Raw genomic sequence first — 11,846 nt, forward strand, 5'->3', positions numbered from 1 at the left:
TGAGGTTGGAGACCTTTTTCTATATTTACAGTATTGACCATTTGGATAGCATCTCTCTTTATTGATCTCTAAAGCACCAGAAATGTCAAATGATCTATTGTCAAATGATTTGTTTCCTCTGGCATCTTTGTCTGTCTTGTTAGCTCACTGGTGCATTCAAACAGATTTTTTAAGGTATTCACTTTGATTCCTACATAAATGTAAGTGTGAAATAAGCAAATCCACAATTACCACTTTTAAAAAATTGCTTCTTTTCTCCTTTCCTTTCTTTTTCTCTCTGTTTCTGGGAAAAGGTGGTACTCATGATCTCCTCAAGTTGAAATATTTATGAATAAAGTTGGTCAGAGTTCCTCAGGAATATTTTAATGATAATTTTCCTATATTATCATTTGTATATTGGAAGGGAAAAATAGAAAAATGATGGTGATAAAAATAAAACAGAAGATTCAGGACCTTCCAGGAAAAAGGGTCTAGCTATAATGTGAAAAAAAACAAGCTTGATAAAAACTTTCAAATTGGGAAGCTAATCAACAAATCAATGCTAAAATGACATTCAAATGAGAATGATCAATTAACTGCCAATTAATTGCCTTTTTTATTTGTTTGAAAGAATTTCTTTCAACGACCTAGTTTAGTTCTGCATAAAATTCTTGGTTATTATTTAGAATCTGGAAATCTCACACATGGGATTAATTTGTAAGTGTCACTTTTTTATAACAAATATAATTTCCACACTGTATATTAAACAGAAATATTGCAGCAGTGGAAAAGAAAATTCCCCCTACCAGTAGTGTTGTACTAGGTGTAAGAATGGATCACACTGATCCTCCAGAAGAAATTGCCAATAGGCTCATGAATGTATAAATTGAAACATTCCATAAAAAAACCTAAGACTCATTGATTAAACTGATAGTGTTTTTATTTGAATATTTTGCATTTGGGCTGATCAATTAATTTCTCTGGGCCATACATTTTCACATTTGTTTAAAATGCATAGAAACTGAGAGTAGAAAAGTGGTTACTAGGGGCAGGGAGGTGGGGGAAATGAGAAAATGTTGGTCAAAGAGTACAAAGTTGCACTCATGTAGAATGAGTAATTCTACAGATCTAATGTACAACAAGATGATGATCATTCATAATACTATATTGTATACTGGAAATTTGCTAAAAGAATTTCAGGTACTCTCACCACATATACACAAAAGGTAACTATATAAGGAGTTGGATATATTATTCAGTTTGACTGCAGTAATTATTTTATTTTATATATATATATGAATACATAATGTTTCACACTTTAAATATATATAAACAAAATACATAATAAGATTTAGAAATGTAAAAGAATAGAAGATTATTGGACCAGATGACTATTACAGTCTCATTCAGTTCTAACATCGCATTATTTGCTTCCAGAATTGATGAATATAGTTTAATAATATATTGCTTACTACACTCTAAACTACAGAGTACTAATTGATGTGTAAGGGAGAAGCTGAGAGCTGGAGTTCCTAAAAGCATAATTGTGAACAGTGAAGGATTCACTGTCTCCTTAGCTCTTAGCCAGAACGTGGAAATGGCTTCTCATTGAAAAGCTGACAAAATATTTATATATAAAAGTAAAACCTAAGTATTTGGATTCTGTATCTACACAGAATCCATTGCAAGTTAATATAAAAGAGATTTATTATTTGAGATAGAGTATTACTATGTTATTTTATTTTTTAATTTTTTAGGTGAGGCAAACCTTGGTTGACCTCATAGATTGCAAGGACCTTGTCAGTTTACAATCCCTCATTTTTTTAAGCCTACAGCACCTGGTCTTCCTAGGTAGTCTTCCATTCAGGTAGTAACCAGGTCCGATCCTGCTTAGCTTCCAAGATCAGACGGGATCGGGCTTGTTCAGGGTGGCATGGCTGTAGGAGTACTCTTATTTTGCTCAGAATTTTTAGTTATATAAAAATTGTCTTTGAATACCATGATACTACATGTACAAATCACATATTTTTATCTTTTTAAAAACAGTGAGACTTTTACTTTCTTATTTTTTAGCATGCTCTTTAAAATATTTGTTTATATTTTATGTCTGATATGTGATACTACATTTTTGTTCTATTTAGGAGGCTCGTTCAACATTTTCATTAGCTCTCAAAATTAAATGATGTTCTGTGTAATCACTATCAAGATATTGACATATATTATTCACAATAGTGTCGCTGAAAAATATTAAATAAAATATTCCTTATGTAAATCCTTTTATATTTCATTAAGATTAAAATATTATTGGAAAAATAATATGATATTATATAAAATATATATGCATGTATATATAAAAGTGCATTTATATGTATATATAAAATGGTAATTACTTTTTAAACTATACTTAATTTTCAAACATTTTTGTCTATTATCAAAATCGATATTTATTGGAAAGAAGTTGTGTCATAAAGTTATAACATTTTTCTTAATATTGGCTAATAAAACATGTTTGTATGTTCTTGGCGAGTCATTCATTAATGATATATTTGATTTTTAAACAATTATAATTTTGTCCCTTTTTTGCCAGATAAAATATTCATGGTTTCCTCTGAGTAAATCCAACTTTTATATTCCTACACACAGAAAGAGTAGCACTTTTGGGAAAACAATAAAGCAAAAACAGTTGATTAATATTAATTGTCTTCAACCAGACTCTGAAAACTATCAAGAAATTGCCTTCTTTTCCTAAGCAACAAACATTTGAAATGATTTCAGAAAAAAATATAGGATGACATTTTTGCATTTTGAGCAAGTATACTTACATAAAAGTGAACATATATGTGTAGAGCTCAATTAATTGAACACCTCCAGCACTCAGATAAAAAACAGAACATTATTTATTAGCACTGAAAAATCAGTCACTACATACAAGGGTTACTGCTAACTTGCTAACATCATAGAATAGTGTTTTGTCTTGTTTTGTTTTTCTTTACATGTTTTACATATATGGAATTATGTATGTGTACTTTTGTGTCTCTCTTCTTTGCTTGATATGTTTTTGAGATTCATCTATATTCTTACAAGTAGTTGCATTTTTCATTGTCATTGTTTTATGATATTACATTATATAAATATACCACTATTTATCCAGTGTACAATATATATGTATTTTGCTAATTTTTAAGTTTGAAAATATTGTTACTTGTGAGTATTCTAGAACATTTATTTTGGTAAAAGCAAATAATGTGCCCAAAACCTGAGCTGATGTTAGATGAATACAGACAGTGGCTAAATATTAGGCATGATTCTCTAAAAGCTACCAAAACATCAACCAACAGAACAATAATATACATATACTAGCCTTTGTCAATCAGAAAAATATAATAAAAAAATCATGTATCATAGCAACATCATTAAATAATTTAAGATTAATTTAACACATGATGCATAATGTAATTTATAATATATAAATGCATAAAATGTATATAAAATATAATGTATTTTGTATGTAGGCCTATATACATATGTTTTATATATTACATATATATCTAACTTTAAAACTATTAAGTTAATGGTAATTTCTGTTTTTAATAATATATTGACATCAAATAGCAATATTTTCCTATCTAATAGCTATATATTTACTTCATTTTTGTTTTATTCTTTCTTAGTGCATTGATAGGATGTTCATTATGAAGATACCTATTAGTATACATGTGTGTTTGACTCTAATACTTAGATTTTATTAAGTATATATTTTCTTGTGTTTTTATAAAAATGTTCTTGTTGTGTTTTTTAAAACAGATATTATCTATTTTTATGTTTACCAACTTTGGTTTTCTTAATAAGAATTCTTCTTCTAAAGAAATGTGTTGAAAAGCATATCATTATTTTCTTTAGTCTGAAACAATAATTAAGGACAATGTACTGGTCATAATTTAATAAATATTTTCTTAAACTTCTTAGTCTGATTCTTTAAAAAAAGCTTTATTGAGGTATAATTTATGAAGAACTGCACATACTTAATGTGTACAATTTGATGAGTTTGAAAATATGCAAACACCTGTAATATTGTCACCATTATCAAGGTAATAGACATATTAGTCTTGGCAATGACTTATTGAATATGACACCAAAAGAACATATGAAAAAAAAATAGTCAAGAGGGATAACTTCAAACTAAAAAGCTTCTGAACTGTAAAGAAAATGATGGACACAATGAAAATGCAACTATAAAATGAGAGGAAAATATTTGCAAGCCATATATCTACTAAGGTGATAATTTCCAAAATATATGAGGAATTCCTACAGCTCAATAGCAAAAACAAAAACAAAAATAAAGAAAAGACACAAAAAAGCAAAACAACAACAACAAAAAACAGTTAATTCAATTAAAAAATGGGCAAAGGACTTAAATAGACATTTCTCCAAAGAAGATGTACAAAGGGCTCTCAGGTATATAAAAAAGATATTCAACATTATTAATTATTAGGGAAATGCAAATAAAAACTACAATGAAATATTACTTCACACCTGTTAGAATGACTATAATAGAAAACTCCAAAATAATTAATGTTTAGGTGGATATAGACAAATCGGAACCCTTGTGAGCTGTCGGTACGGATGTAATATGGTGCTCAGCTATGGAAACAGTATGGGGTTCTTCAAATAATTTAAATAGAACTACTACAATCCAGCAATCCAACTTCTGGGTATATATCCAAAATAATAGAAATCAGAATCCAAAGAAATTATCTGCACGTTTATTGCGACATTCATGATAGTCAAGATATGAAAACAACTCAAGTGACCACACATACACTGATTCATTTTTATGAGAAATTTTTGGCATCCTTTTAACATTTATCTCCCGGAAACATCTATATTCAAGATGTTTACTTTGCTTTGAATTCTCTTTTAGTAATTAAATTCTTCAAGGAAATTTGTTCTGACATCTCAAATTGGTAAAAATTAGTGTATATATCAAATTGGTAAAGATTACTAGATCTCAAATTGGTAAAGATTAGTATGTATATATCAATGCATAATTTCAGTCTTCCTATTTATCTTATTGATATCTCCTACTCTTTCATAATGTTTTATATTTGTGTTCTTTTGTTTGTTTCCTTGTAGGCTTTGATTACATTGTCTTTTTATGTTATTGATTCAGGATATTATTTAGATTTTCTAATAGGTATATTTGGCTTTTTAAAAAAAAATGATGTATTTTCTGTTTAATTTATTTGCATTTTTTTGTAATTTTTTAGAGCTTTTTGAGTTGAATTCTTATATAAATAATATTCACTCATCTTTTAATTTCCTAACAGATTCAAATATTGCTTTTTACAAATCCTTCTGGAATGATTCCCTTGGATACTGGTATGTAATTTTCTATATCTACTTCATTGTAAGTTACCTAGAAACTGAATTTGTTTCTATATAATATGGAGAGCCTTGTTGTTTGGATCTCAAAGTAGCAGATGACATGTGATGGACAAAACAATTCAACACACAAGGTAGGCACAATTATCCTAATAGGAATAAAAGTAGGAATCAGAACTGTTTCATTCACAAGAAACTAGGTGTTCCTAGTATTGAAAAAGATGGATAGGTTAATAGCACATACATACAAAATCATGCCCCAGTCCAAAGAACACTGACTTGAGGCCTACAGAGGCCACAGAGTTCTAGATCCTCCTCCAATTCAAAATCAGAGCTATTCCCTGGACCCAGGAGACCCATTTAAGCCAGGAGAAGTTTGTTTCCTTAGAAAGAACCCAATGGCAATTGCACAAGTAATTCTTACTCTTAGGTTTTTTTCAAAGGAATTTTAGTTCTTATTATTGTGGTAGTGCCCTGATGAAAGAAAATATGCAGATAACATCTCTGACAGATGGTAATTCTCAGGGACCCAAAACACATTCATAGTCCACATCAAAGTGGGGATTTTGACCAAAATGTTAAGTGGAATATTTTCTGAATTTATCTGATGATGGGCAAGTTGTTCGGTAATCACATCTTGTTCCTGAATAATATGTTGGAATAAAAATACTTGGGAACTTGTAGAATTTCACATTGTTCCTTTAACTCTAGAGTGAGAGCTTTATAACAGGAGCAATCAAGTGAACTTCCTTCACTAAGATAGTAAATCAAACTAATGTCACAATCCCAGAGGAATTGCAGACATAACTGTCACAATCAAAGACTTGGAAGGTATAACAACACTGATTTTTCTAACCTATATTTTTAACTCATTTGGTTAATGCAAAGATATTTGAATCTTGGAAATTATTAGATTATTTTAAGTTCTTTAGGTATATTTTCTATTATGTAATTCCAGATGTGAAAATTTTGTATCTCCCTCTTTAATGCCCACCCCTACCCCATTTCCACACCTGACCTATGGATATTTTTGTTTCCCCTTAAGAAGTGGATCTCTGAAGCCTGGGCATCTCCTCCCAAACACTCACAGCATGTGCCAGGGGTGAACCTGGGGCCTGGCACACCTGGCATGTGGTCTGTGTCTCCACCTGGGGCACAAACCCAGGACATTCTGCATGTAAAGCGGATGTGCTAACCACTACACTATGGAGCCACCCCTAGAATTATTACTAGAGCAAATGACTCAGTCTCTGGAAGCTTGTTTGAAATTATCCATCTGTCAAATACAATTAAAAAAAAATTCTCCACAGCAAATATCATGAGGAACTTTTTTCTTTTAAGCTAGCAAGGATAATAATAGACCTTCATTACTGTAACTCAGAACTACACCACCTTACAGGCTTTCTGTCATAAACCATTTTTCAGGTACTGTGACAATTTCACAGGAGACTATACTGGTTCATTACACTGATGAAATTAAGCTACATGGATTAGATGAGCAGCAGGAATTGTAGGCAACCTAGACAAAGAGTAAAACAACTGGTTTCCAGGACATGAGACAGACCCCAGTCCTATTCTAGGGTTCGGCATCTCATTTATTTTTTTGGGGTCAGAGGCTTGGAGGAGCTGAAATATACCTTTTAAGTAATACATGAAATAGCTCTAAATTTTACTCCTTACTATTGTGAAATAGGAAAAGTACTTACTGAGCCTCTTTAGATTTAGGGGTTTTATATATATATATATATATATATATATATATATATATATATATATATATATATATATATAAAATGATACTTCAAAGCTCCATTCCAACATACCTGTTAAATTACACATATGGTTGCCAAATGTGAATGGACCTCAGAGTTGAAAGCTTTTCAGGGGACCTGGGCTACCCTGCAAGAGATTTGACTCACCACATCCAGTATCTCTTGTGGATCACATATTTTGTGTAAATTGTGACAAGCTGAGGTAGGAAAATCACAAAATAGACCCTGAAAATTATTGAAGAAAGCCATGCCCGATTTTGCAAACAATTGTTCAGAGAGACTGAACCTGGCTTGTCACTGGGTTCTGTTAGGTATTAACATTCTTACAAGATATTCTAATTCTTACTGAAAATGGAAAGTCACATTTCATTGTAGGCATAGCCTAAAGGACAGTGAGGGAAGCAAAATTTCACATATGCCAGATTTTCAAGGTGTTCATGGGGTTGTCCACTTAAACTAGAAAGAGAGATGGCCAGAGACAGAGATTTACCCACATTAATGGGCAGCAACAAACTGCCAAAGTGATCTTATCGAAATGACCTTAAGGTATCCAACAGTTTGACTACATTTTAAAAAGGCTTTTTCTTACATCTAGACCCCCAAATATTCTCTCATCCTGGCCCTTAGCAGCCTACGAATCCAAATGACCTAACTACATAGGTTTGTCTCCTCATTTAGAGCATTTACATTAGAAAACTCATAATTGCACATTTTTTTTTTTTCTTAGCCCCTTTAAGATAAAATTTTTTTTTAAAAAAAACCTCTGGACAGTTTTCAACCAAGACTTTATTTCTCAAGGACCAGGGAACCATCTCTTTGAAATGTTATCACCGTGGGACATACGGCCTCTATGTCCCAGTGTTTTAAAGCTCAAGTGGTTTGAAACACACACACACGCGCGCACGTGCGCACACATGTACGTGTGTGTGTGTGTGTGTGTGCGCGCGTGTGTGTGTGTGTGTAAATAAAGGCTCCTCCCCTCTAAGCTTTCTTCCTGTCTAGGCCTCATCCCTGGCCTCCAAATACTGGAATATGAACACTAACTAACCTCTATTCCAACAGCTCAAGGCCTTATCCCTAAGAGGATTCTAATCTCCCTTAAAGTGCCTGCCTGAGCAAACTGAAGCTTCCAAAAGTATTGCTGTTTGTCCCAGGTGACAACTGAAGATGGGGCCCTTGTCTCTCAGGCTCTGTGAGACATTAGGAGACTTTCTTTGATAATGGCCAGTAATCAAATCCAGATGAGTTTTTGAAATTTTTCACTCCTCTGATTATGCTCAAACACTCAGCATTCTCACTTCCTACTCCCTCTTTTCCCCTTCAAAACACCCAGTCACCTCTGTGGAATTACAGTTCTGTTCAGTTCACACTGGACCTTCTTCCTACCTGTAATAGTATATTATTGATTAAAACTTGTCCTTGCCATATTAATTAATGTCTGGCTTTGTTAATATTTTACATATAAATGGGACCATTATATATCTATCCAAATATATATGTATGAAATTAAATATGTAATAAATATGTGTAAATTTTAAAATTTGATGCAATTTTTAAATGTATTTTAAATTTAAAATTTTACTAAATGTAAATTTGAATAAATAAATATGGAACTATTACATTTTTAAACCTACAATTAAATTTTTGGTAAAAACATGAAATAAATTTAATTAGTATATTGATCATAGGTCTTAAAAAATAATCTTGGTTATCATCCTTTCATTTTTTTGTTCCTCATTTGATTTCTGAAGGCAGTATGTGCATCAGGTTAAATGGAGCATGTTAATATTGCTTTTGTATGAGACAGTGAGGATAAACATGTTGCTTTTGTGAGACAGAATTATACCCCTTCACCTCAATTCCTCACATTGGATCATCACTGATTTCTATTTTAGATGGTTAATAATTTCTTATTTCACCTTATTCTGAAACACTTATTTAGGCCTGTCTTCCACGATTTAATCACTCTTACCCTTCTTCTTTGGATGACACGTCTCCCTTCTCATTTGTTGTATTCATGTGCTCTAGTTGTGCAAGTGTGGAGATAATGTCAAGCCGCAGGTAAAGGACCAGAGCACACCCTGCATCAACCACTCTCTCCTATCATCCAGGTCCCTTCGTTTAGGATATTTGATAGGCTTTATTCTGAAGGTTAGTATTAATAATCTCAGATGCTTACATAGAGGAAAGAAAGACGGAAGATGAAATACAATCAGTATATATCTTTTATCTGCGCTAAACATAATTAAGCTATTCCCCTTCAAAATGAACGTGAGTTAACTCTCTTCCAAACAATGAGAGACACTCATTGTGCTTAATCACAGAAAATGTTCATCCTTTTATTCTCCCAGCTTTATTGGTGTATTATTGATATATAAAGTTTAAGGTATACAATGTGTTGATTTGATACATGCCTATGTTACAAAATGATTACTACAATAGGATTAGCTAACACCTCCTTTTCCTTACATAATTACCAACTTTTGGTGGTAATAACATTTAAGATCTGCTCTCTTAACAATTTTCAAGTATACAATACAATATTGTTAATTATTGTCACCTTGCTGTATGTTAGATCTCAAGAACTTATTCATCTTATAGCTGGAGTTTTGTACCCTTGGACTGACATTTCCCCATTTCCTTTGCCCCACAGCTACTAGCAACCATCATTCTACTCTTTATTTCTTTGAGATCAGCTTTTTAGAATTCCATATCTAAGTGAGAACATACGGTATTTGACTTTCTATGGCTGAAAAATGTCCCTCCTTATTTCTAGTCAGTTAAAATTGTTTATTGATTCTGTATATTATATTTTTGAGTAACATCTTCCCTGGGAAATACATAAAGATTTTGTTTTGTTTTTCACAGATTCTAGGACATGGAAATGGTCTCTGATGTTTGGCTGAAATGTTCCTAAAGGGCAAAGCCTATAAATACAGCTCCAAAGAAGTGCAGAATGCCAGGGCAGACAGAAGGAAAGATTATATCTAAGGAGTGCCCAAGAAAGATGTATTGTGTCATAAAACAAGGCAGAAGTGATCTGTGTCTACTGAAAATTACTGTAACACAAGTGGCAGTTGAGCCAGGAAAACCACAAATGAGTAACCCATTCATTCATTTAATATGTATTTATAAGTCCCCGTACTCATGCTGTTTTATACTTCTAGCCACAAACTCGTTTCCAGGAATATGAAACCTGTATGATTTTATGAAGTATGATTTTATGTAATAAACATGTAAATTATTATTGATATATTAATGTCAGATTAGACACAAAACTAAAATATAATCTATGTGTTCTGTATATCCTATATAATTAGTACTGAGTGGATATTCTCTAGACAAAGATAATTCACAGTTACTCATAAGATATAGATAGCCATTCATCCTCCTGGAAAATATAATCTTTTAAAACATCTTATGTACTTGCTAAGATATTTGTTCAATAAATCATTCAAAAGTGTTGACATTGCAAGCATGGACTAGTTTATTTAGATTAATTCTTGATTTATATTTATATGTGACTTACTAGAATAAATTATTTTCCAAAAAAAAAGAGATAAAATATAAGGCATAGGACTATAGAAACACTGTAATGCAAATATAAGTGTGCATGCACATGCATTTTCAGAAAAAAAAAAACTAGCTGAAAAATAGACCAAGTTATTTACACATGTGTATGTATCTATAAATTTTGTATCTCTGTATAATTATGTGATTATAAATTTTATACATGAATATTTATATATTTCCAATTAAAACCTGTATGTTATAAAATGAAAGTGGATTTTGGCAGCCTTCAACTCCAAATCACTGATGATCAAGATTTTTTGTTCCTGAAGATCACTGAAAACACATAAGATGCTCATCTGATATTTTTTGAAATATGATAGATAATGATGTATAAGAGGAGAAACTACAGCAAAAATAAGTAGATCTTTCACAAAACCTCTTCATCACTTATTTTATATTTTGTTTTTGTTAAAATTCTACACTAATCTCACTCAGCAGCAATTCAGAGGCAACATAATCACACACAAAATCACTCACTGTGAACCATATGATCTTTGCACTCCCTGCATGCATAATGGTCTTCCCCACTTTGCAAATCTAATCATTTCATCAGCATGGACTCTTTTCAAAATTACCTGTTTACACTAGTAGCTATTGAGCTACAAAGGGCACATTCTGTTAAGGTGACCCTAAGTCCTCACAACCGAAGAAGAAAAATCAGCGCGAGAGATGGCACTAGTGGGAACTGATGAATGCTGTCCAGACACCCTGGGAACATCAACATCATGACGCTACTTATTACATAGACCCCAAGACATCAATAACAACACTAATAATAGCTCTGACCTACATAGAGCTTTGTCTTTTCAAAATTGATGTGAATACATTATATAAAGGATGGTTGGATACACATTGGAGTAAAATTGCGGTTATATTTATTTGCGATTGCCTGCTCTTTTCCTCTTGCTTTCTATTCTCTCACTACAACTCTTGCCCTGATGTATCTTCCGGTCACAACCCACACTCATATGTCAGATCAAAGATTCAAAGAAAGAAACTGCAGACTGAACTTCTGGGAGAGAAATATTGGTGTACTTGCAAAAACACATTTCTTCCCTGATACCGGATACGACTTAGCTTGGGGAAAGGAGTCATTTGAAGAGTAAGTCAGACTGGAGAGAAAAGATCTGGTAGGTCACA

The 11,846-nt window shown here is 32.1% G+C and overlaps 1 pseudogene; it reads right to left on the reverse strand.

Annotated features, from left to right (window-relative positions):
• Nucleotides 1-1,805: 1,805 nt before the first annotated feature.
• On the reverse strand, nt 1,806-1,924 carry LOC118609629 (annotated as a pseudogene).
• Nucleotides 1,925-11,846: the final 9,922 nt, after the last annotated feature.

This window comes from Rousettus aegyptiacus, unplaced genomic scaffold, assembly GCF_014176215.1.
Source record: "Rousettus aegyptiacus isolate mRouAeg1 unplaced genomic scaffold, mRouAeg1.p scaffold_m13_p_11, whole genome shotgun sequence".
Lineage (NCBI taxonomy): Eukaryota > Metazoa > Chordata > Mammalia > Chiroptera > Pteropodidae > Rousettus > Rousettus aegyptiacus.